At 47.0% G+C, this 22,245-nt stretch overlaps 1 long non-coding RNA gene across 1 annotated transcript in view; it reads left to right on the top strand.

The window, feature by feature from the left end:
* LOC149858060 (uncharacterized) overlaps positions 1-22,245 on the top strand; it is a 40,471-nt gene that overhangs the window by 9,125 nt on the left and 9,101 nt on the right. Inside the window, exons 4-5 of the long non-coding RNA XR_016443815.1 lie at positions 9,598-9,728; positions 21,420-21,676. This is a non-coding gene — a long non-coding RNA (uncharacterized LOC149858060). The remainder of the gene's footprint in view (positions 1-9,597; positions 9,729-21,419; positions 21,677-22,245) is intronic.

Genomic DNA, 22,245 nt, shown 5'->3' with positions numbered 1-22,245 from the left:
CTTTTTCCTATAACAGACATACCCTTGTGACCAAAGGATGCATCCTGAGCAAGTGGAAAATATGCCCGATAAATAGGCTATGCTACAACTGAGTACGTGAGCTGGTAAAGGGAGAGATGCTCTTGGGTTAATAGGGTCCCCACACTGCAACCCCAAGGAAAAGGAGTTCAGCCCAGTATGCATCTGGGCTGGGATTTTTGAATGGGCCTGATGGTGTTAGGCACTCGATCCCCATGAACTTCAGTGGACACCTAACTCCATTAACCATTGTCTACATGTATTTTTGCTGCTACGTGAAGCGTGGGATTTTTCAGCTATGTAAATTTGTCAGTAAGTACCCTGGGAAGGGCACAGTTGTACTGGTATAAAGGTGATGTACATTGGTACAACTGCTCCTTTTCCACTCAGGCATAGTCGTGCTGGTAAAATGTACCTTTATGCTGATGGACTGCATTCTGGTACCTATAGAGTTAAGCTATCGCTTTCCAGTGTAGATAAGCCCCGAGACTCTTGACAACTTCCGACTATGAGTAAAACACCAGTCTAAAACCATAAGCTGCCTAGGAGCTGGGTCTCTCCTGAATAGCTCTACCTTGAGTGCAAATGTGGACAAAAAATATACGTCTTGTGGCTCTTGCAGTGCTCTAGCAACCTTGAAAGATCCATGTCCAGCCTTAGGGATGCAGCTGACCAAAAAGGCCCTGCCACAAATCTTTCCTTAAGGAAGAAGGAGAAACCTCTCTGAAAACTGACTGGAATCTTACCCACCGAGGGCTTCTCTTTGCCCTGGGTTGCCTTTAAAACGCCACAAAAGGACATGAAACAAAGTCAGAAATGCCAATGCCCACATCCTGGCATGATTGCTGGGTGATCCCAGGAGCTTGCTGCAGTGTGAAGCACACAACCACGATCCTCAGTCCACGAGGAACTGGCCACTATAACATTTAGAGGTAGCTCCTGACAGGATGATGGAAATCCTGACTGAAGCTTCTGGGAGGAAATTTGGCTGAACTTCTGCATGATAAAAACAGAAGCAGGTTTAAACTCTCTTTCTCTCTCAGATTTACTGCCCAAATGGCTTCTGGCTAGAGTTCAAAAGCAGCATTAAACATTTAATTTACTGCGGGTCCAAGGGCTTGAGGTGGTTGATCTCTAGACAACGATCCATTAGAAACCAACGTTATCCATCACTCTGAGCGGAGTGAAAGCACTGCTCACATTGTGGGGGTGGCAGGAATGAGGCTGCGGTTCAGGTTGCCTTGATTTTTTTTCCCCTTCAAATGAGATACAGATCCCTCTGTTTCACAGTCCAGCCATTACATTTAATCTCCTGATTTGCCACGATGTCTTGGCAAGGACAAGTGGAACTTTGGAATGACATGGCGATGAACTTTGAGATGACCTGTTTTCAATCATTCCTCTTTTTTTTTCTTTCTTAAACATGGGTCTTGTTCATGTTTGTCTCTAGGCCAGTGCAATGCTTACTTCAGCCAGGGTCCAGTCTGGCCCCAGCACAGGGTTGTCATCATCATCATCTCACTTGTGGGCTAAACAAGCACCACAGCCTCCAAGTCAAGGCTTTGCTGATGCAGCATCTTACCCATAGGCTATGGCAGTATCTGCCCTGCTGTTTTGCTTCTGGTGTGCTCGTCATCATGTAGGCAACCCCTAGCCATGATGAGCCAGGGAGACAGGCTGAATTAGTTTGCAGTACTTCATTAAATACGGACATACATATAATTCAAGGATCATTTGCATCCAGTAAGAAAGGGAGGGTAACTTCCTAGAAAGCTGGGCTTCCAACTTTAGACTAAAGGGAGCTGGTGTAATGAACCCGATGCAGAATGCATGAGTGACCTCAAGCTGTTCCTTGCCAAGTGTCAGGCTTTAAAACCTTAACCTCACCTTAAGGTAACAGGCGTTGCTCACCTGTGTGCAGCTACAAGGCTGACGCACTGCCATAAAATACAGCCAGCCCCCTCCTGAGTGGCAAAGCCTATGAATGTTAAAAAAAAATCTTGCTGGAAGAACCTTGTCAGACTGAATAAGCATGAGCTTGATGAATAGGGTCATTTCCAGGGCTGGCAGAAAACCAGGCACAATAAATCAAAGGGATTTTTTTTTTTAACTATGCTTTGCAATTTGAGATCTTAATTGTTTAATTTTCATATCAGGGCTTGTCCTGGGAGATTTTTCTTCCTAGAGCCTGAAGCGGAGCTCTAAGGACTCCCAGGTAGTGGGCAAAGGGTAGAGAAGGGGGATCTGGGCTAAGAAGACAGGAAATGGGCTGGTGCCTGGGACAGTGATGCTGGTAGAAACCACATGACATCTTTTATATCTAATGGTGATTCTCTACTGGGTCACCCACTTAGAGCCCCATGGGACTGGAGGGGAACCACAACTGCCTGAAGATCTGGGGGGCCACCAAGGATTTCACAGTAACCAGGACCACTCTGACCCTTATGGGGACAACAAGGGCAGAACTCAGGACCTCGCACTCCACAAGTACAGGCCATTAGCACTGGAACGGAGCGAGAGGCATTGTTGGCTCGAAGAAGTAGGGTCTATGACATACATCTGAGCAGCTCTGACTATTTGGTGGGGAAAGGGCAGAGAGAGAGGGCACGTGCACATACACATGTGCATGCACACTAATTTTGTTGAGGCAAAAAGCAGTGCGCTACCTGTGAAGCTGCCCAGTTTGGTGAAAGATGGTGAACTCTGATTTCAGGGCAGCTGATGCTGCCTCTCCAAACTGCTCAGACCACACCTGGGGCTGGGGAGAAGGAGTGCGCATGCGTTGCAAGAAACACGCAACATGCAGCAAGGTGCCCTTGCGTGGTGGGGTGGATGCAGCTGTCCCACCAGTATCGTCTCAGTAAACGAGGTCCATAAAGGGGGACTTGCCTCAGTGATATCAAGGTTGGCCACAAGATGTCGCCAGCTGTCCGCACATGTCACCCCTATCTGCAAGTTTGAACAGCACATCTCCAGGGGAGGGTACTTCACCTGGCACCTGCTGCCTGGGGCTTTCGGGCAGTCACAAGGCCCGAGGAAACTGGTGCAAGCATGAGATGTCGGTAGTTGTTTCCATGAGGACGTTTTGGTAGATGATGGTTTCCCATGGGAAACCACAGAGCACTTTGGGTAATGGACCCACTGCTTTGCTTTCTGCTCCAGATTTTCATGGCTTCTCCCTTTCCTGTTGCATTGTATTTTCAGGTAGGGCTTGTGGCAAAGGGGAGAAGCTCTGAAATGTGACGTGGTACAAAATGCTCAGAGCTCCAGTCCTGTGCAACGGGGATGTTCGAGCATGTACCACACATTTGCGACAAGAACTTGATCTTAGATTGGATGACTCACGAGGTCCCTTCTGGGCCTACATGTCTGTGAGATGCCTTTTAACCTGGTTGATTGGGTTTCCATCACACCCACCTTTTTGATCTTCACCAAAATTGGCGCACAGTCTCCTCCGCTCTCAGGAAAGGCAGGGGTAGCCAGGTCTCTTGTCACTGGTATTTCATTATATTGACAAGCTACATTATCGTATGTTGTTGTGGAATAATCCAGGGTATTAAGCACACATGTGAACAAAGCAAATATGATGATACATCATCCTTGCTTACTTTCATGAGTGTCCTCACTTAGGATTCCTCTTAGAGTGAACCCTCCGCCCTGTGTGGAGCCCCATTGCAGCTAGTATCTGCATTTAATTTACAAACAATACAAAGATGCCCATACCAAGGTTCCAGATGCCTTCACCTATCACTTAAAATACAGTTCCAAGATAATTAAAGTAGTAATTTCTATAGGAACTCAGCCAAACAGACACCAACTAAAAATCCTGTCTAGCTTTCACTGCTGTTGGAACCTCTGTCCTCTCCAAAACCCCTCTTAGCCACAGCTTTAACAGCCTGCTCAGAAAGTCACTTAAGTTTATTTCAGCCCAAGGGCAAGTGGGGGCATTCTACTCCTGGCAGCACTGTCCTGTGTTGGGGTGCCACAGGCAAAACTTTCCAAAGCACCTCAGTCCTACTTTCAAAAGTGATTGAGGTCTTTTCAGCTCCTCAGCCAATGGTATTTAGGCTCCTGAGTCACTTCAGAAACTGGAACTCTGGTGTTCTTTGAATATTCCACCCTTGTGTCTTTCTGTTAGTACCTAGCATGCTTCAGGGTGGCATGAAAATACTTAATGGTGCGTCTAACCATGCTATTAATTTGCAGTAGGCATGCCAGTACAGGGATGTTCCTGCCCTGCTCTGTCCCCGCTGCAGCAGCCAGGGTACCCTGGGTGCTAGCCTGGGGGCTAGCAAGGGACATGGGACTGGTCCCAACGGGCACGGGGCCAGGAAAGCTCTGCTGGCTGCAGCGGCCATTGTCTCCTGGACCATTGTGCATTGGGAGAGGACCTGATGTACACCAGGCCGGGAGGTAAATGCCTCTGTAGTGGGCAGAGCTCTCCTGGTCCCATGCCCTGTGGAAAACACAGCTGCCAGCGAGCATCCTGGCTTCCCAGGAACTGTCCTGGGTGTGGAGCAGCTGCCAGCGAGCTCCATGCCCGGCAGGGGAAGCAGGGCTTGCTGACAACTGTCCTGCTTGGTGCACTGCTGACTGCTCCATGGAACTGGCAGGGGCTGTGTTCCCATCCCCTGCCCAAACCCTGAAACAGCCAACTCCTCCTTGTGCAGTAGCTGCTTCAGGGGGCAGGTAGGGGCTGGGTTTCCAACCTTCGCTTGCCCTCCAGAGCTGACAGCTCTATGCTGAGCGCTGGGACAGGGGGCAGAGACCTCTCCAGTCTCCATGCTGATCGGCTCCCAGGGCGAGCTGGGAGCTGAGGAGCACCAGGGCAGGGGGCAGAGAACCCCCCTCTCCCCTCTGCTCCCCTGCTAGCTAGGTTGACCAGCAGCAAATTTGTAATGAGTAACGAGTGTTACTGTGCAATAACTACTGTGCAGTTAATCTAGTATGTGTATTTACAGGTACTAGCTAACTGTGCAGTAGGCTAATTTACTGTGCAGTTGTTGTTGGCAGTCCCTTGGAGTTGAGGATGACGTTCATCAGACTTGATGGGTTCTCAGGTGACTGAGGAGCCCGATTCTGGATGCACACATTCTTCAGCAATGGGGGCATGTTGTTGCACGGGGGAGTGGGATTCGCAGCCCCAGGTTAGTTTCCTTCTTCCTCCACTGCTGCCATTCCACCCCAGTATCAAGTTGTTGGGCCTCGAAGTGGTATGCGCCATGATGGACCAGGTGGCACCACACCGAACAGTGAGCAAGTTGCTCCTCAGCAAATGGTTCCCAGCCATTGGTGTCGATGGCTCCCTGCTTGAGGGTGACCTTGAGTGTGTCTTTGTACCATTTCCTTTGGCTGCCCTTTGAGCGTTGGCCAATGTAGAACTGGGAAAAGAGAATCTGGCGAGGGAGGCAGTTTTCAGACATCCAGACACAGTGGCCAGTCCATTGGGGTTGGTTTCTCAAGAATGAGTCTTCGATGCTGGTGGATGCACCTTCATGGAGGATGCTTGTGCTGGTGTGGCAGTCCTCCCATTTGATCCCCAGGATTCGATGCAAGCACCGCTGGTAAAAGCTCTCAAGGTTTTTATGTGGTGTCAGTAGATGATCTGGGATTCACTGCAGTAGAGGAGGGTGGTCAGTATGACAGCCTTGTAAACCAAGACCTTCATCATCTTCTGGAGGTGTTTATTTTCAAAGACACGTTGTCGCAGCTTGAAGAAGGCAGCACTGGCACAGTTGACCCAGTGCTGGACTTCTTAATCGATGGTAGCCCATTGAGAGAAGTGGCTACCAAGATACGGAAAGTGCTCCACGTACTCCAGAGCCTCCCCATCTATGTAGATAGTGTGAGGGATGTCCAGCTGGCCTGGGGAGGGTTGGTGGAGAAACTTCATCTTGGCAATGTTCAAGGACAGGTCACATCTCTTATACCAAATGTTGAAGAGATCTAAGGTCGCTTGCACATCCTGTGCAGAGTAAGCCATCATGCAGCAATTGTCTGGAAACCAAAGGTTGTGGATGTCCTTGGTTGTGAGTTAGGTTTTTGCCTGGAAGCACCCAAGATTGAAAAGCTTTCCATCCAGTCGATGCTGATCATGTTAGATGTGGTGGATGATGATGGTCAGGTAGATGGTGAACAGGGTGGGAGCGATCACGCAACCTTGTTTGACCCCAGTCCGGATGCGGAAGGTGTTGGTTTCAGATTTTCCACTCAGGACAGTGGCGGTCATATCATCATGCAGGAGCCTCAGCATGGTGACAAAATTCAGTGGGCATCCAAGGCGTTGGAGGATGGTCCACAAAGCTTCACGATTTAAGGAATTGAATGCCTTGGAATCAAACATACTTAATCTAGTATCTGTATTTACAGGTACTAGCTAACTGCATAGTAGCCTAATTTACTTGCGGTAAATGCCCCGCATGTGCAGATGGTGACACTTTACTGCACAGTAGACTAATCTACTGCACAATAAAGTGTCTTGTGTAGATGTGCTCAATGATGATGATAAACTTGCATCACCGAGTATTTGGTAATCAGGCAGTGGTGAGAAGAATGACAGTCTGTTTTATTCTGCTGTCATTTTACTAATGCCGTATGAGAAAGGCACGGGTACGAGGGACAGGAGGGTGGTATAAGGACCAGGGTAGATTAGAACTATATAACCCAGTAACAGAGGCTGCATTTGTCTCCTACCCAGCTGCTGTGCTGGTATTATGTGAGAACAAGGCAGCAAAAGGGAAGAAAACCTGAAAATTGGCTGCCAGTCCACCCACATTTCAGTGACAATGTGTCACTTCTGGTAACGCTGACCTCCCACCGCAAGAGAAGCTATTCTGAGTGGTAAGGCTGGGGAAATAACACCACGCTTCATGGAGGTTTCTGCTCTGAATCCTCTGTCCCTCCTTAATCTCGCGGTGGTCTCATGGGGGATCTGCATTCCTGCTGCTGTTTCAGGAACGTTGGCTCCTTGTGCCAGTCATCCATCATTTTGCTGTCCCATGGACCTGGCTAGAAAGTGCCATTTCAACCAGGCCGTTTTTCAATTGGGATAGTTAACGGGCTAATAAGAACAACAATGCAGTAGATTGGAATATTTGTGGAGTTGACAGTCAGCCCTGAGACGTGATGGTGCCAAAAATAACTGTTAAATCTCTTCTCATCCTGGCCACTGACAAGGCAATCAAAACACAGGCGGTTCGGTTAGGTGATGACATTCATGCACTAATAGGAATTAACCTTTAACAGCACTGAGGACCGGAGAGGGCTAAGGAGACAGGAGGAAGTAAATTGCTTAGTCAAAATGTAATGCTGAATATTGAGATGAATGAGGAGAGTTTGCTACAAAGATGCCCATCAATGACAGCATCTCAGTGGAAGGAGGAAATTTCCAGTAAGTGCTGCGGTAGTTAGAAAAGTCACTCTGTAGGACAGGGACCTGGCAGGGAATGGAGGTTTTGCCCATGAGCCTGATGCGTGGGGGAGATGACTGCCTTCACCCCCGCAGAATTTGCAACAACTCCCCATGATTATTCAGACCTCAACCTTTACTTAGTACAATCTGCCTACAGTGTAGAGTTGCCAGCAATGGAAGAGACAGCCAGGTCCTACGCTGCTCTTGCATCACCTCCACGATGTTCACTGTCCTTGTTCTAATATCTTTGTTACACATTAGCCACGATGATAAACATGCCAGCAACAACCTATCGTGACTGTGTCACATTTAAGAGGGATATTTGGGAAAAAAGCATCCTTTTTCTTTGTAAGCTGGGAAGGCTAGATCCAGGACACAGTAAAGACAGAGCCACGCAGTACTTTTCCAATGGGCTGCTTTCCACATCAGAGCCAGACATTTAATTAAAAAGGAACAGGAAAGAAAATTAGCCTTGGAGTTGTTTTCATCTTGGAAAATTCCAGACAGAGGACCAGGAAACAGATGGGCTTCCACTGAATTATCCCATCACCCCTGGTAGGATGAAATCCTTTCAGTCCTCTGAATCCTTGCATACCAAGACATCTATAGAAAGCTTTGGGAAGCAAGGGTCATCCATGGGAAGCTGTGTTCATCCACATAACTATCCCAGGACCTTTATCTTTGCCTGGGCTTTTCTACGGATTCCCACCCCCCAAATAGTCTCAGGGAGATATTCCAGGGAGGGGGCTACCCTGGCTCCGAGGGAACCCAAGTTATGATTCACCTGTAGGTATGGTGTGGGGGCATACAGACAGAGCTTGTCTGTTCCTGATGCCCAGGCCCATCTGTCTCAGGGCATGGATCCCAATGGCAGACATACTTCAGGGTGCGGGGAAGGTGCTTTGGGGTTGTGAAGGTGGCACTTCCCTTTGCTAGGGACTGTTTCAGTTAGCATTGATCTGGATCTTCTAATGCATCCCCCATCTTAACTGTTACTGCTGCTGAAAGGGTGATAGCATAGTGCAGGGACAATGGTTACGAGGGCTCGACCCCCTTCCTGGTTTTGCAAGGAAAAGGTTTGTGTTATTTTGGAAAGAAGAAGTTTGCGGCGGCAAAGCCGTGCGCTGCTGAAGAGCGTCGTTCTGCACTTCAACTGTCAGGTGTTAGGGCATAATAAAGCATTGATCCATTTGCCTTGCCATCAGTTTGGTGTGTCCTTGCCTGCTTGAAATTATTGAGCAGCTTGGAATCAAATTTAATATTCTCCCTGCGCAGACTTACAGCCCCTGCCTTTGTTTACACTGGTTGGCTTGGAAAAAAAAAGCCTCCTTGTTTGCTTACATATCCTATGTAGCACTGTTCTGCATCATCTTCCCTGCAGAGTGGTGTATGCTTCTAGGGACCAGAGGATGCTGGGGGTTGAGAAGTCTCAGCACCGCTCAGGACAAGGTCCAGAATTTCCTATTTTCTAAAAAAAGTTTAGACCCAGTTTTTACAACCTTTGAGAATAACTAGGCTTCCTGAGTCCCTTTGTTTTTCTGCCTGCCCTTTGCTGTACTTTCCCCAGCTCTGTGCTATCCTTTTGTATCTGAGTGATTTGCTTTGTGCACTGTGCTCTAAAAATGGCCTCATTAGCTCCTTAAGAGTGAACTAGAATAATCTCTTCCTAGTTACATTTGATAACTCCCTTATTAATTTTGCAGTTCCTTTTTGCATTCCAGTGGCATTAAGCACACAGCTGAATACGTATTTTTCTTTGTATTTCTGTCTAGGTGATTGGAACATGTGGCTAGTGAAGGTATATTCTGTTTCCTTTATCTTTGATATCCCCAGAGCAGTCACTTTGATTTTCTTTAGAATTATAGCCCCTCTACATTCTTGTTCAGAGCTTCACCTGACTACATGGATTAACTGTGACCTGAGAAATGCACCTTAGGTTTGACACACTGGGACAAGATTTGGGAAGTTGCGTGGACACTTGTTAAAGGCTGATTCAAAGGCCATTCAAGTCAATGGGAGTTTTTCCACTGAAGACAAATATATTTGGATCAAGTCAAAAGGGCAGACGAGTTCAATCAAGTCCATAGTTATGTATGTATCAAATCTCAGTGCTTTGATATATGAAGCTCCCACTCATTTGGAAATAGCAATGCCATTTTCTCTTTCAGGTTGGCAAAAACACTCCAAAATACATCACTTGAGGAGTGCACTGATTCAGAAGAGTCAATGGTCAGATGAGTTTTCTGGTACTGAGACTACCTTAAAGTCCTGTATTCTGGGGAAGCACAGAACATGCAAGGTAAGTAGTATGCCCATAAACACAGCTTAATTTATACAGACTTAAACAAGACTAAGTACAAATTTGAGTCAAAATGTATTCCTGTGTTGCATGTCCCTGTGCCAGGTGACTGAGGGCATTTGTCAAATGGTTCTGGGCTCACCTCCACTTTTTAGCAGAGCTTTGCAAGTTCACCATTGCAAACCCTCAACACAACAGTGACTCGCACACATGCTGTTTTAAAAGCATGGTGTAGAACTGGAGGGGAAAGGTCCAGTCTTTCTGTTTAGGGATATAGTTAATACTCCGATCTTATTTGTATTAAACTGAACTGCATCTTCCTCTCTCTCTCTCTCTTTTTTTTTTTTGTACTGACCACTGCCTCCAAAGTTTCTATCAAGACTTATTGCCCTTCTCTTCTTCCAAGTTACCACCAGCTGAACAGAAAGCACCCAATTTCTGTGCATCCTACACTGCATTCATGGATTCATTTTTTTTACCCACTCAAGGTCTTATAGGCTAAATCACCTATTGCAAGGTTGAGTAACATCCTGATACTATGCCATATATTTACTTGCATGTGTATAATGGATAGGCAGAAGCTGTTCTCTTTCCAAGTCAGTCAGCCTGGTGAGAGGAAACAGCCTTGACTTGTGTCATATTTTAACTCTCAAGCACTGCATCACAAGTAGGAATTAGCATGTCTCCTAGATCTTGCTGCTTTACCCATTCATTTAAATGGCTCTTAAAGGCTGGTTGTAGTTGTACCTTTTGGTGGCTCCAAATGGTGTTATGTCCCATGGAGCTGCTGGTTTTTGTGTACTACCATATCCACAAGCTTTTCCAATCCCTTGGGAACTGAAGCAAATGAGAGCAAAAGGGATGAGATCTCTTATTAGGCTTCTCTGCTTTGTTCCATCTTGTATGTTCAATTGTTTTACTGATCAATGGGGCTCAGAAGTGATGGAACATGTGAAAAAGCCTCGCGTCCCCTTCCATTGCTGTCATGCCTGGGAGGGATAGATGTTTGCCCCTTACAGTTATGGGAAACTTTTCTAACTTGCGTGCTCTGAGGACCCCTAAGGAAATACTGTGTCCACACGATCACCATTTCCTTCAAAATGTGGAACAATCCTGCTTGGCCCTAGGATTGTGGTGGAATCGAGAACCAAGGATACGTGTTTACACCTGCATTTGCCACTAAGTGCACTGAGGATTTTGACCGACTGCAACGAGGGACATGATCTCGGGACTCTCTGGGGAAACCGTAGGAATTACCATTAAGACCTTGTACTCAGGACATCTAAGTTTGATTCCTGGCTCTGTCACAGACTTCTGGTAGAACTAAAGGCAAATCTCTGTGTCTGCTCCCTATTTTCAAGCTGGTCACAGCAATACACCCTCCCTCCCATGTCTGGTCTTTTGTGTTTGCAGTCTAACGTCCCTTTGCTACGTGCATTACAGTGCCTAGCACAATGGCCTCTGACTTGTCTGGACCTCTGGGTGCTACTGTACTACAAATAACAATGGCTGTTCCAATTACTTGATTACTTGTTATGACATGTCTCTGAAGCAGCCAACAACCAGTATTATGCAGGGCTGACATACCTTCCCTAATGCACTTTGCTAGCACCAGAAGGCCTTTTTATTCACATAGCAAGGAGTCTCTGGCACTGCTGTATGTCTGGCTGCAGAGAGCTGTAGATTAAAAGTAGAACCTCAGCTGGTTCACAGGCCCTGCCAGATCTGCCACACTTTACTTTCTCTCCCTCCCTCACACACAAGTTCTTCACTAAGGGTAATTTGTCAGCAAATAAATATTGATAACTCTGTACAAATTATTTAATGCTACTGCATACAATGCTGCCATGGACCCATTATGCACTAAAAAGGGGAAAAAAAGATGCTCTAAGACTGAACAATCCTTTGTGTCCCCCAGTGCATCCTGTGTCTGATTTATGTTGTCAGCCTGCTTAGGAAAGAGCCTAGCCCTGCTCCTGCTGAACTTGATGTGAATCTTCACATTGAAAGGGGATGAGTGGGGGGATGAAGTCCCTGAAGGAAGGCACTGAGCCTCTGGGCATGACAAATTAATAATAATAATGTGTTGTCAGGGCCGCACATGCTAGCGACACTTAACAGATAATCGATAGGCATTAGAGCTGCTGTTTTGTAGGGGAAATGTTGCAAAAAGAATATGCAAATTAATTTAAGTTGGCAAACATCACAGATTTGTGCCGTTATTTCTTGAAAACTGGAAAATGGTACTGGCTTGCACAAGGATGACCCTCTTTGTGTTCTGCGAGGTGGGTAAAGAGGGGAGGAGTGAGTCTCTTCAGCTCCTGGCAGGTGTCAGAAAAAAAACTAGTCTCTGAGTGCTGCAGGAAGGCTGCATAGCAGGAAGAAGTCAGCAAATCTTCACCTCCCCATTGGTATCCCAGCTGTAACAATTCAGGGGGAATTTCACGTTGATTTTGAAAGCATGGCCTGAGTGCTTTTGTCTGGGATCAGAGATGGGAAAGCGTAGCTCCTGATCCTCTGTGCATCTTGCTTGTCTAGATGCTTGCACCTGTGTACAGGCAGGGTTTAGCTGTCACCAAGGGTCCTGAATCACCCGGGAGAGGTTTAGATGCAGATTGCACAGGTGCGCAGGATGATGCTAAGACATAGGGCAGTGGATGCACAGTAAGGCCTGGAGAGCATCTTGAGCTCCAAGTGAGCTGTCAAAGGGGGCTCTGCCTCTGCAGTCTGTTTTTGGCATTCCTCTGATGGCAACAGGTTGCCTCCGGCCGTTGTGTAGCACCGCCAGGGTTTAAAGAGCCGATAGCCAGCCTCTTCACTGGCACCTCTTGTTGTCACACTGGGAAACGTATGATACATCGTCTTCTGTCGGCTTCCCTTTCCTCTCTGGGGCACTGAGGCAAAGAATTCACTTAGCTTGTTTTAGGAAATGTCATTTTGCTCTGTCGATAAATTAGCTTGGTTGCTGTTTCTCTCGGAGCCAGGCCGATGACTTCACTCATAGTACTCAAGTGTCTTCTGGACCTGAATTTTTTATTATTATTTGTCTGAACATCTTGCATTATCTTTTATTCATTTTACCCCTTTGTTTTCCTCCCCGGTTGTTTTTTTTTGCTAACTTTAGCCTTGCCAGTCTTCCCAGTAACTGATGCTTAGTGACCATATGCCTCGTCTTGAGTACTCTTCACACCTCCTTATCCATCTATCCTGGCTCTCCCTGATGCAAAGTGGGAACCTGCGCAGTTGTTCCACACAGTCGCTTATCCCTGAACTCAGTTAAATCAAGTTAGATTGCCTCAGTCCGACTCCACTGCTTGCATACATGACAAAACCACATGATGCATCCAGCCCTGCCCAGGGTAGCCTGCACAATTCCTCATTTCCTCTGGTTTGGTTGGTTCTTAATTGCTTGGACTACTTAATGCTTTCCCTTGAAAAATGTGAAGGGTTTGTGTGTCATGGGATAGTCTCAGACTGTGGACTGTTAGAATAGCCCTAGTCACTACAGCAGCTTCTAGCACAGCATGAAGGCTCCGAGTCAGGGCATTGCTCAGAAAGAAAGGCAACTTCCTACAAACTTTCTATTTTAACCACTCGCACAGCTTTGGTCAGCGGCTTAGAAGCAATGCAAGTAGAAAGGCAACCTGGACCTGGGGAAGGTGAGAGAGAGGAGACGAAGAGGAGAGCAAAACTGGAATGAGCAGGCTGGGGAGGCTGTAGAGAGGACGCAGTGATGCTAGTTCCCAAATGGTTTTTGAAAATCAGTGCTGGTTTGTAAAATAAGCCAGGGGAAGGAGTGGCAGACAGGTAGGATGATGGCTGTGCTCCTCATGTGGGGAGAACATGAAGTTTAGCTGGATGTAATGTATGGGTCTTCCCTAGATGAAGAGATCATGAAAAATGTCACCTTCACTCGCAAAAGATCCATTCCCTGGACACGTTCAATTCTGTTTCCTGATATGAGTGATGCCTTCAGTTTGTACTGAAGTTGGACATGTGGAGCCAACATGGCTAAGGAGGAGCTCAGCTCTGTTTCATCCTATGGCCATTTTGGACACAGGGAAATTTTTGACGTAGTTGTTTCCTCAATCAGCCATAGCAATACCCAGGCAGCAGAAAGGCATTGGGAATCCCAGCGGGTGCATTGAGCCTTTCTGATGAGGCAAGATGAGAAAGCAACGCTGTGACTCAGAGCCCTGTGTAAACCTGGCTGCAAACAGAGACAACAGAGATGTATGTCTCCCCCCTCCCTCCCTCCCTTTGCAGACTGAGCCCATCAATGTGGGGTTGCGGAGGAGTGATAAAAATGGGATGCTTGAAGCAGTTTGCAGTGACATTGCAAAGCGCATCTGCATCTTTTCAAGAGCTCAAGGCGTGAGTAAGGATTTCAGCTGAGATGGAGGCCGGGTGTGTGCGTGCAGGGAGCGGTGGGTGGAAAAATTAGTTCTTATTTAAGCATCTTCCTGCCACCAAGGAGGATCGATCCTCCGCTATTGTAGGTTGAGAGAACAGAGTTGGGACCTGAGTTACAGAAAGCGTCAGTTGATACAGGCTGCGGCTCACGGACAGAACTTGCTACTCTGCAGGAGTAGTTCGATAAGAAGAAGTTTTGGTTTAGCCAGGAGCTGACAGCGCTGAGAGAGCTGGCTAGAGGGACATGAAAGCGAGTTATCCCGAGAGTGGGGACTTATTAGTGTCACAAGAGCGATTGAACTATGGAGGCCTGTCTCTTAGGTACAAGTGATGTTATCATCTTCCAGTGATGATACATTGTGCTGATGGAGAATTTCTGTTTTAAAAACTTTTCCTCTGGCTGGCTTCACCAAACCCATCCATAGTGGCTGTACAGATTCAACACTAATGCACAGATCGCGTGTTTGCTTGTGTGAGGCGGTCCCACGTGTAAGGTCAGATTCTGACTGGTCCTCCCAGCAGCATGCGATGAAGAAGGGATGGCCAGGGATGATCCATCCTTGCTCTCTGAGTGCAGGAAGCCTTCAAGGGACTGAAGAGATGCTCAAGCTATTAAAACGGGATGGTGGGGCTAGTGCTTGTGTCCCTAGCAGGCCATAGGCAGACAAGGTTCTTTGGGTAGATGTGATCTCTTTTATTACACCAACTAAATAGTTGGAAAAATTGTTCTTTGCAAGCTTTCAGGCACAAACCCCCTTCTTCAGGCCTAGGGGAGTCTGCTGGCATTTCATGTGCTCTCCTGGGTGGAATGGATGCCAGCTGCATATATCTGAGCTAATTGCATATTAGCTCCTTAAGAGTGAGCTAGAATAATCTCTTCCCAGTTGCATTTGATAACTTCCTTGTTCATTTTGCAATTCTTTTTTGCATTCCAGTGGCTTCCATTGCGTATTGGCTCCCATTCCACCCAGGAGAGCACACAGCCCACCAACAGACTCTCCCTCTGCCTGAAGAAGGGTGTTTGTCATGGAGTTCAGGGAATGCCTCCCTCCCCTCATGCCTGTTCAGCCTTCCTGCTGAGGTCACTGGTTTTTGAGACGTAGGGGGCCAGGTGCTCAGTTTGTCCAGAACCATGAGGGCAGTGAAGCTACCACACCTTGATATCAGCTGTGAATCTTGTGCAGCACATTAACCTATTACAGACTGAAGAGATGGCTTGTGAGTTGGCAAGCTCCTCTGACACCAGGTTTTTCTTTAAAGTACTGGGAGCTGGGGCGGGGGCAGCAATGGGGAGGCTGGGGGAGTGGGCGGGGGTTGTGGGGGCTGGCAGGGGTCCCCCCATGGTTCCCTCCCCCCTCCTCCTGTCCCCCAGCCCCTAGTACTTGCTAGCTCAGAGTGGCTGCAGCTCCCTGCTGCAGCCACCGGGGACTGCCCGAATCATCAAAGATCTCCGAAGCTTCGGCAAAGATTCGGAGAGCTTTGAATGGATTCAGACCTTTAAATTGGTCCCCAGGTTCTATTCAGATTTGGAGATTTGGCCACTGAATCGGGCCGAATCTCCTCCGAATCGAATCACCACCTGAAGCTTCGCATAGCCCTACTGTTCTGTGCCTAAATCAGCACAAGAAAGAGCTGTTTAAATCTCTCAGCCCTTGTTCCCCAGACAGATCTGACAGACAGCAGCAATACACCTACCCATCACAAAGCAGAGCTGGTCTTCTGGGCATGCGTAGAGGAAATGGAGACCCTAAATTGAAGCAGTGGGTTTTAAAAAACACCACTTCAATTTAGGGCTGATTAGACGCCTGTGTCGTGCACATACCCTGCTGACTTACCTGCCTCTCCAGTGGAGAGGGGGTGGAGAGCCACCGGCGGGTGCAGTGGTCCCTGGGCGGTGTGTGTGTGATGAGGCTTGGTGCTTCCCTCTGCGGCAGTGGCAGCCCCCGCCCCCACACACACACCCAGGCGGCACCCAGCTTGGGCAGTCCTGAGGGGCACTGCAGCTGTGGAGGGAAGCACTGGACCCCCGCACAGCTCAGGCAGGCAGGCAGTATCCAGGGAGAAAAAAAAAAAGATCAGGCTTGCCACTTCTTGGGTGGAGCCTGCTTTCCTGGGCTGCTGCCAGGCTGCCTGCGTGGGCTTTCTGCAGAGCCACAGAGCTGCACAGAGTCCAGTGCTTTGCTCCGCAGCAGTAGGGCAGCAAACTGAAACTCCTTCGAGGAGTTAAGTGACCCCAAGTCACTTAAGGCGCATTACACCACCGAATTTCCTACAGTGGCTGGAATTAATGCACAATACACCTCCAAGGTGTGCAAACACTGACACTATTAAAGCGGGGCAAAGCATTTAGCCCTCTTTAAAGTGTTGTGTGCACATGCCTCTCATTTCATCTACACATGGTCCCAAACAGCATCTGGCAAGTTTGGTTGTCCTTATATAGTGAACAGTAAAAGATGTACCCAGTGACAGAGCCCCTGCTTATACCTGGGAGAGGAGAAAGACAGCATTGCTTCGATGCTTTTGACAGTGGTGGGAAAGTTGAATGGGTTGAAAAATGGGAAGAAAATTCAGTGGAAGTTTTCCTGTATCTCCCTCTACCCCCCCAGTTGAAATCTGTAGTTTTGAAGAAGAGCATTTAGACTCCTGAGATATAATTTATTCTGGGAAGTCCAGGGGAATCCATGAGTGAGGCATGGTGTGGATATTGTGGAAGGAGAAAACCCTTTATAGGAGACTCCTAGCAGCACAGCCTCTATGAATCTGCCTGAGTTGGGTAGGCCAAAGGGTCCAGTGCGAGAAATTCTGCCTTTGAGTTTCCTGCCTGCAGCATTTCTAGGTAGAAGGGTAAGCAAACGGGGGCTCTAATGTTGATATGGGAATGCAGAGAGCCGGGAAGTGACATATTGTCCCTCACTCTGATTCTCATTAACCAAAAATCTCCAAATCATAGGCACATACCTAAACTTTTCCCACCTGGTTACAGCTGCTGCCTTAAAAAACCTAGGCTGTCAGCATGTCAGCAAGTATCTGAATGTTCAATGTGCCAAGAATTAGTCTGAAATCTGCTTGTTCTTCAGTGTATAAGTACTTGGCACTGAATGCATCACAGTGCTCTGAGCTACCCAACGTAATGGGATTTCCATAAATTTTTTTAATGTAGACTTCACAAATACAATGTTTAGCTAGTACATCAAATGAGGCTGACTGTTTCCTGAAGTTAAAGGCCTGAGGCAGAGCAAATAGATCACACTCAGCTGTTATAGCATCGCAGGGGAACAAGGTAATGCTGTAACGGTTACATAAATACGATGGTCACACTCCAAGGCTGTCTATGATCCCCTTGGAGTTTAATTGCACATAGGATGAAAGGAATAAAAAACCTGCTGAGATGTGTTAGATTGGTCAAAGTGGAGGGAAGCCCACAGAAACCCCACAATGAGGAGCATCTGTATTAAGCAGCTGCGAATGCATAGCAGGAAGGGGATGCACCTAGGAAGGGAGGATTAGGAGTGAGGCGTGACTGGCTGTGTATGGTCTTGTCTTCTGGCAAACCAGTGTTAGCAATGAATTATCTGGCAGGGTTTACATAGGAATGCCCCTTCCTTGAGCAGCAGATCAGACTAGATGACTTTTTAAGGTCCCTTCCAGCTCTTAGACATAACTGGGACAAAACTTGGGGCAGTTGAGTATCCATGTACCCCATCGGGGGCAGATGATGAATAGCTTATAAAGCAACTGTCTTTTAGGCCAAGTACAGACAGTCAAAAAGCCCCAGGCTAAATTGATTCAATCTTTGCAGGTTTCTGTAAAATGCATAGATTGAACTGATAATAAAGCAAACTGATGTATCCTTTTGAAACTGGAAAGGCAGCCAGATCACTGCAGTGGCCCATACCAGTAGCTGGGAGGCACTAGAGCAGCGCTCCTCCTTGATTGGCTGCCCAGCACATGCCTCCAACCCCTTGCTGTCCCCTCCCAGTGGGGAACAATCCCTCCAGCCCAGAGCTGGCTGGATCCCTTAGCCTCAGAGGGGGGTCCCCGTCCCTGGTGCAGAGAGGGGATTCCCCCTTCCCACCCCTCAATATGGTCCTGCAGGGCTTAGCCCCATGCTGGGCTGACAGGCAGAGGCTAGACAGCAGAGGCTTCACTGTGAAAACAGGGGGGCAGGGCCAGCCCTGCTTGCTAGAGCAGACAACACAGCTCGGGTGCAAAGCATCCTGGGATGCTGGAGGACTGTGAATTAACTTGAATCGGAAAGGGATCTGGTTAGTTAGTTAAGTCTGATATATTACATCCATCCAGGTTTCTCTTAAACCAGTTTCAGCCATTTTGAAAGTGGTTTATGTGCAGTGAACTTCTGTTCTGTTACGGGTTTAAACTGCTTTATGTCCCAGTTCTGTCCCTAGATAGTCAGACGTCCTGAACAGGTTCAGCCTTTCTTTGGAGTGGCAGGTTTTTCAGACTTTCAGAGCTTGCATTGTTGCAAATGCTTCCCTAAACTGGACAGTTTCTAAAAGATGTTCCAGGGAAGTGGTGAACTGTTGTTATTCCTTGTTTGAGAAAGTTAATGTTTCAAAACTGAGTTTCACTACATATGCCAGCACTTATCAAGAGGCTGGGAACACAAAAGTTTTTCTGCTGATGGCTCATTCTGGAAATACATAGTCTCTTTTGCATTAATGAGAGCTTTCTTGTCACACCTAAGTAGGTTTATTTGTGGACAGACTGTGCTCAAAGGCTCTTCCTTCTCCTCCCCCCGCCCACCACAGTGAATATAAGTACTTAGTGGATTTGGTCCAAATGACTCACTGTAGCATTTCACTTTGCCTGCTAATAATGGTCTATCAATCATTGCTAAACAAATGTTTATGAGGTAGCTGGCTACCTTAATGTGAGTATGAAGTTTGCCAGTGCTTTATTACCTGTATTATGTACAACACTGCAATTTGTTGAGTTATTCAAGTGGAGAGAAGAATTTTAGGGTAAATATCAGGGATGGAAAAAAGAGCGCCAGAATGTGTAGAGGTATGATACAATTAGGCATTGTGCAGTGCACAAGTCATTAATCTGGTGCTGCTTTGCATAAAAGGATTATGAATAAACTGAATTTATACAGCTCATGAACAGGGGAAGAACACTTTTTTGGATAAAAATATGCTGGGTTGAAAAGTTAGCTGCTGCATCTGTTAATCAAACATTCAAGTTGCTTTGGGAAGGGAAAAAAATGCTACGTGTTCAGTGTAGCGTGCACAAAGCAGTTTGGAAGTCTGGAGTTGCAGAAGGAGACCCTGCTAATATGAACAGAGTAGACTTCTAAGCAAGGGATTAATCTGATCTGTGAAACCTAAGCAGCGACTGAACAAAGAAGGATACACCCCTTTGGTTGTGTTTATTGGTTGTTCAGTGCCCTGCACTGTGCTTGGATATTAGAGCTGTGCCCTGCACCAGCTTCGGATGGTGATTCGATTTGGAGGAGATTTGACCCGACTCAGTGGCTGAATCTCTGAAGAAAAAAAAGCCGAGAAAAGACCCCCAGGCTCACTGTTCCTGCAGCATCCTTGGGGCTTTGGGGGGCTCATGCCCCCACTGGTAGGAGCAGTGAGTTTGGGGTTTTTCTTGTTTTATTTTGTTTTTTTAAAGGGCCAGAACTGTGGCAGGTGGGGCAGCCATGGGAGGGCTGGGAGAGCAGGCGGGGATCAGGGGGCTTGTGCAGAGCCCCCCATGCAGTGTGGGGCAGTGGGGGGCAGTAGGGATCATCCCTTGCCCGGCAGCACCCCCTGAGTTGAGGCTTTTTTTTAACAAGTGCCAGGAGGTGAGAAAGGTTGGAGCAGCCATGGTGGGGGCTGGGAGAGCGGGTGAGGGATGGGCCTGTCTGATTCAGCCAAATTGAGTTGGGACAGTGAATCGAATCACCGAATTGAATCACTGTCCCCCGAATCAGCCAGATCCAAAGCGAATACTAGCCACTTTGCACAGGCCTACTGGATATCAGCCTGTATCCTGAAGGCCCTGCAGTGTGAATGACAAACCCTGTGGGAAAGGCAGGTGGATGCAAAGTTACCTGTTGGAATAGAGATGGGGTAATACTGAGCTGGGCTGGGATTTATAGACCTTGCAGTGGAAGTGGAAGGACCGGGTTTAAGGTGAGAAAATGCTTAAAGCACTGAGACAAGGATGTGATTTAGGGAGAAGGGTCTGCAGTGGAGGAAGAACTAGAGATGGATGTTGGGGAAGGGAGAGGAAGGGCACTTGTGAGGCTGTCATCATGGGGGGAGCCCAGGTGTGAAGTGGGATGGGTGTGACAAGGGATAGGAGCAGGGATGGTGCTCTTTGAAGGCAATGACACCTTACTGAAGCATTTTGAAGCACACAAAGTATTCTGTCTCCCTCTTTGATTAGTAATCCTCCCCATGAGACAGATGGCCAGAGGGGGGGATTGAGGTTATTGCTCTTGGTTTGAGTTCCCCCAGGGAAGCACATCAGCTGAGGTAGTTTCGTGAGTTTTCGCTGAGTGTGCTCGTCAGGTGAGATAGTTGGAATAGTGGCCCCAGTTTATCAAACTAAGTGAAATCTAAGTGATAAACCTTAGAACCGGTGTTACACTTTTCCCTAAGTCCAGAGGAAGGTTTTCAGTTCAGCCCCATCATTCTGTTTAGATGTCCAGAGAAGCAGTCCTGGGGAAGCTTCAGAAGTGCTACACTTGATCTGAGCCTTCAAGAGGCCAAGAAGAGTCCAGCCAAATTCAGCCACCAAACCAACTCTGAAGTTCCTCCATCACTCACAATACACAACACCTCTGAACTTTGGGTAGATCTGGGGTCTGGGTCTAAACTTCATAGCCACCTGGCACTGGTTACAGCTACATAGGATTAAGGTAACTCTAAAGCAAACTTGCATTTTTTTTTGGATGCTCAATTTAAACAGGCCAAATTATGGTCCAAACTTAAATTAAAACCTCAGCATGAATTGGATAGCGTACGTCTCTCTCTGACAGTATTTATATTAAATGGTTTACATGAATGCTGTTATTTATCTTGGAAACAGGTTGACATGCATATTAATGAGACCCAGGTGTTAACACCACGCTGTTTCCTTTCCAGCTAAGAAATCTTTACATTAACTTAAAGTGTTTTTTTCCCCCCAAGTATTTCTTGTAATAATTATAAGGCAATGCTTTCTGCATCATAATGTTGATTCATGATGCTTCCCTCCATTTCTCTTCTTTGTCCCTCCCCATGGAGTTTTCTCTCCTTCTCTTTGTTTATCTTTTTTTTTCAGACAAGTCTAACAAGGCAGCAGTAATGAAGTTTTCATGTTACTTCCCGTGTTCCCATGTCCTTTAGCAATATGGGCTAATGTTCAGCAGTCTTCTGTGCAAGGTCACTTTTATGCACTGCCTCCTGGTTCTTCCCAAGAGAGGACCTTCTCAAGGAGTCTCTCTCTGCTGCATAAAATAGGAGCCTCATTCTTGTAGCTGTGGCACTGCGGGCTGGGAGCACCTGAGAGATTATTTTTGGTTCCAGGACATGGTTGAAGTAAGTGACTGCTCTTTTTATGGCTTTTCTCCCTCCTTTCAAATCATGATTGAGTAAGTCTGGCAGTGAACTGGGAGTGAAGAAGTGGGCACTGGTCTTGATTCTGCCCCTGATCTATTCCTTGACCTTCGCCAAGTCATTTCACTCCTGTGCACCTCAGTTTCCCTTTCCCTGCCTATGTTACAAGCCCTAGTTATTCAACTGGAGAGAAGATTTTTAGGGTAAATATCAGGGATGGAAAAAAAGAGCAGCAGAATGTATAGAGGTATGATACAATTAAGCATTATGCAGTGCACAAGTCATTAATCTGATGCTGCTTTGCATAAAAGCATTACAAATAAACTGAATTTATACAGCTCATGAACAAGGGAAGAATACTTTTTTGGAGGAAAATATCTTGGGTTGAAAAGTTAGCTCCTGCATCTAAGCATGGAAGGTGATGTATGATGGCATACTAAAATCTGCAAACAATTCAATGAGTGTCCTCTAGAAGTCTGTATAGAGGTTTTCCCACAACAACAGAATTTAGAAACACTTAAGAACCCAGTCAAGAATATCAATAAAAAATA

Source organism: Crocodylus siamensis, chromosome 8, assembly GCF_052110815.1.
Source record: "Crocodylus siamensis isolate JL-2025a chromosome 8, ASM5211081v1, whole genome shotgun sequence".
In the NCBI taxonomy this organism is placed as follows: domain Eukaryota; kingdom Metazoa; phylum Chordata; order Crocodylia; family Crocodylidae; genus Crocodylus; species Crocodylus siamensis.
The sequence above is the reverse complement of the archived record's forward strand: the minus strand, read 5'-3'. Positions and strand labels throughout refer to the sequence as shown.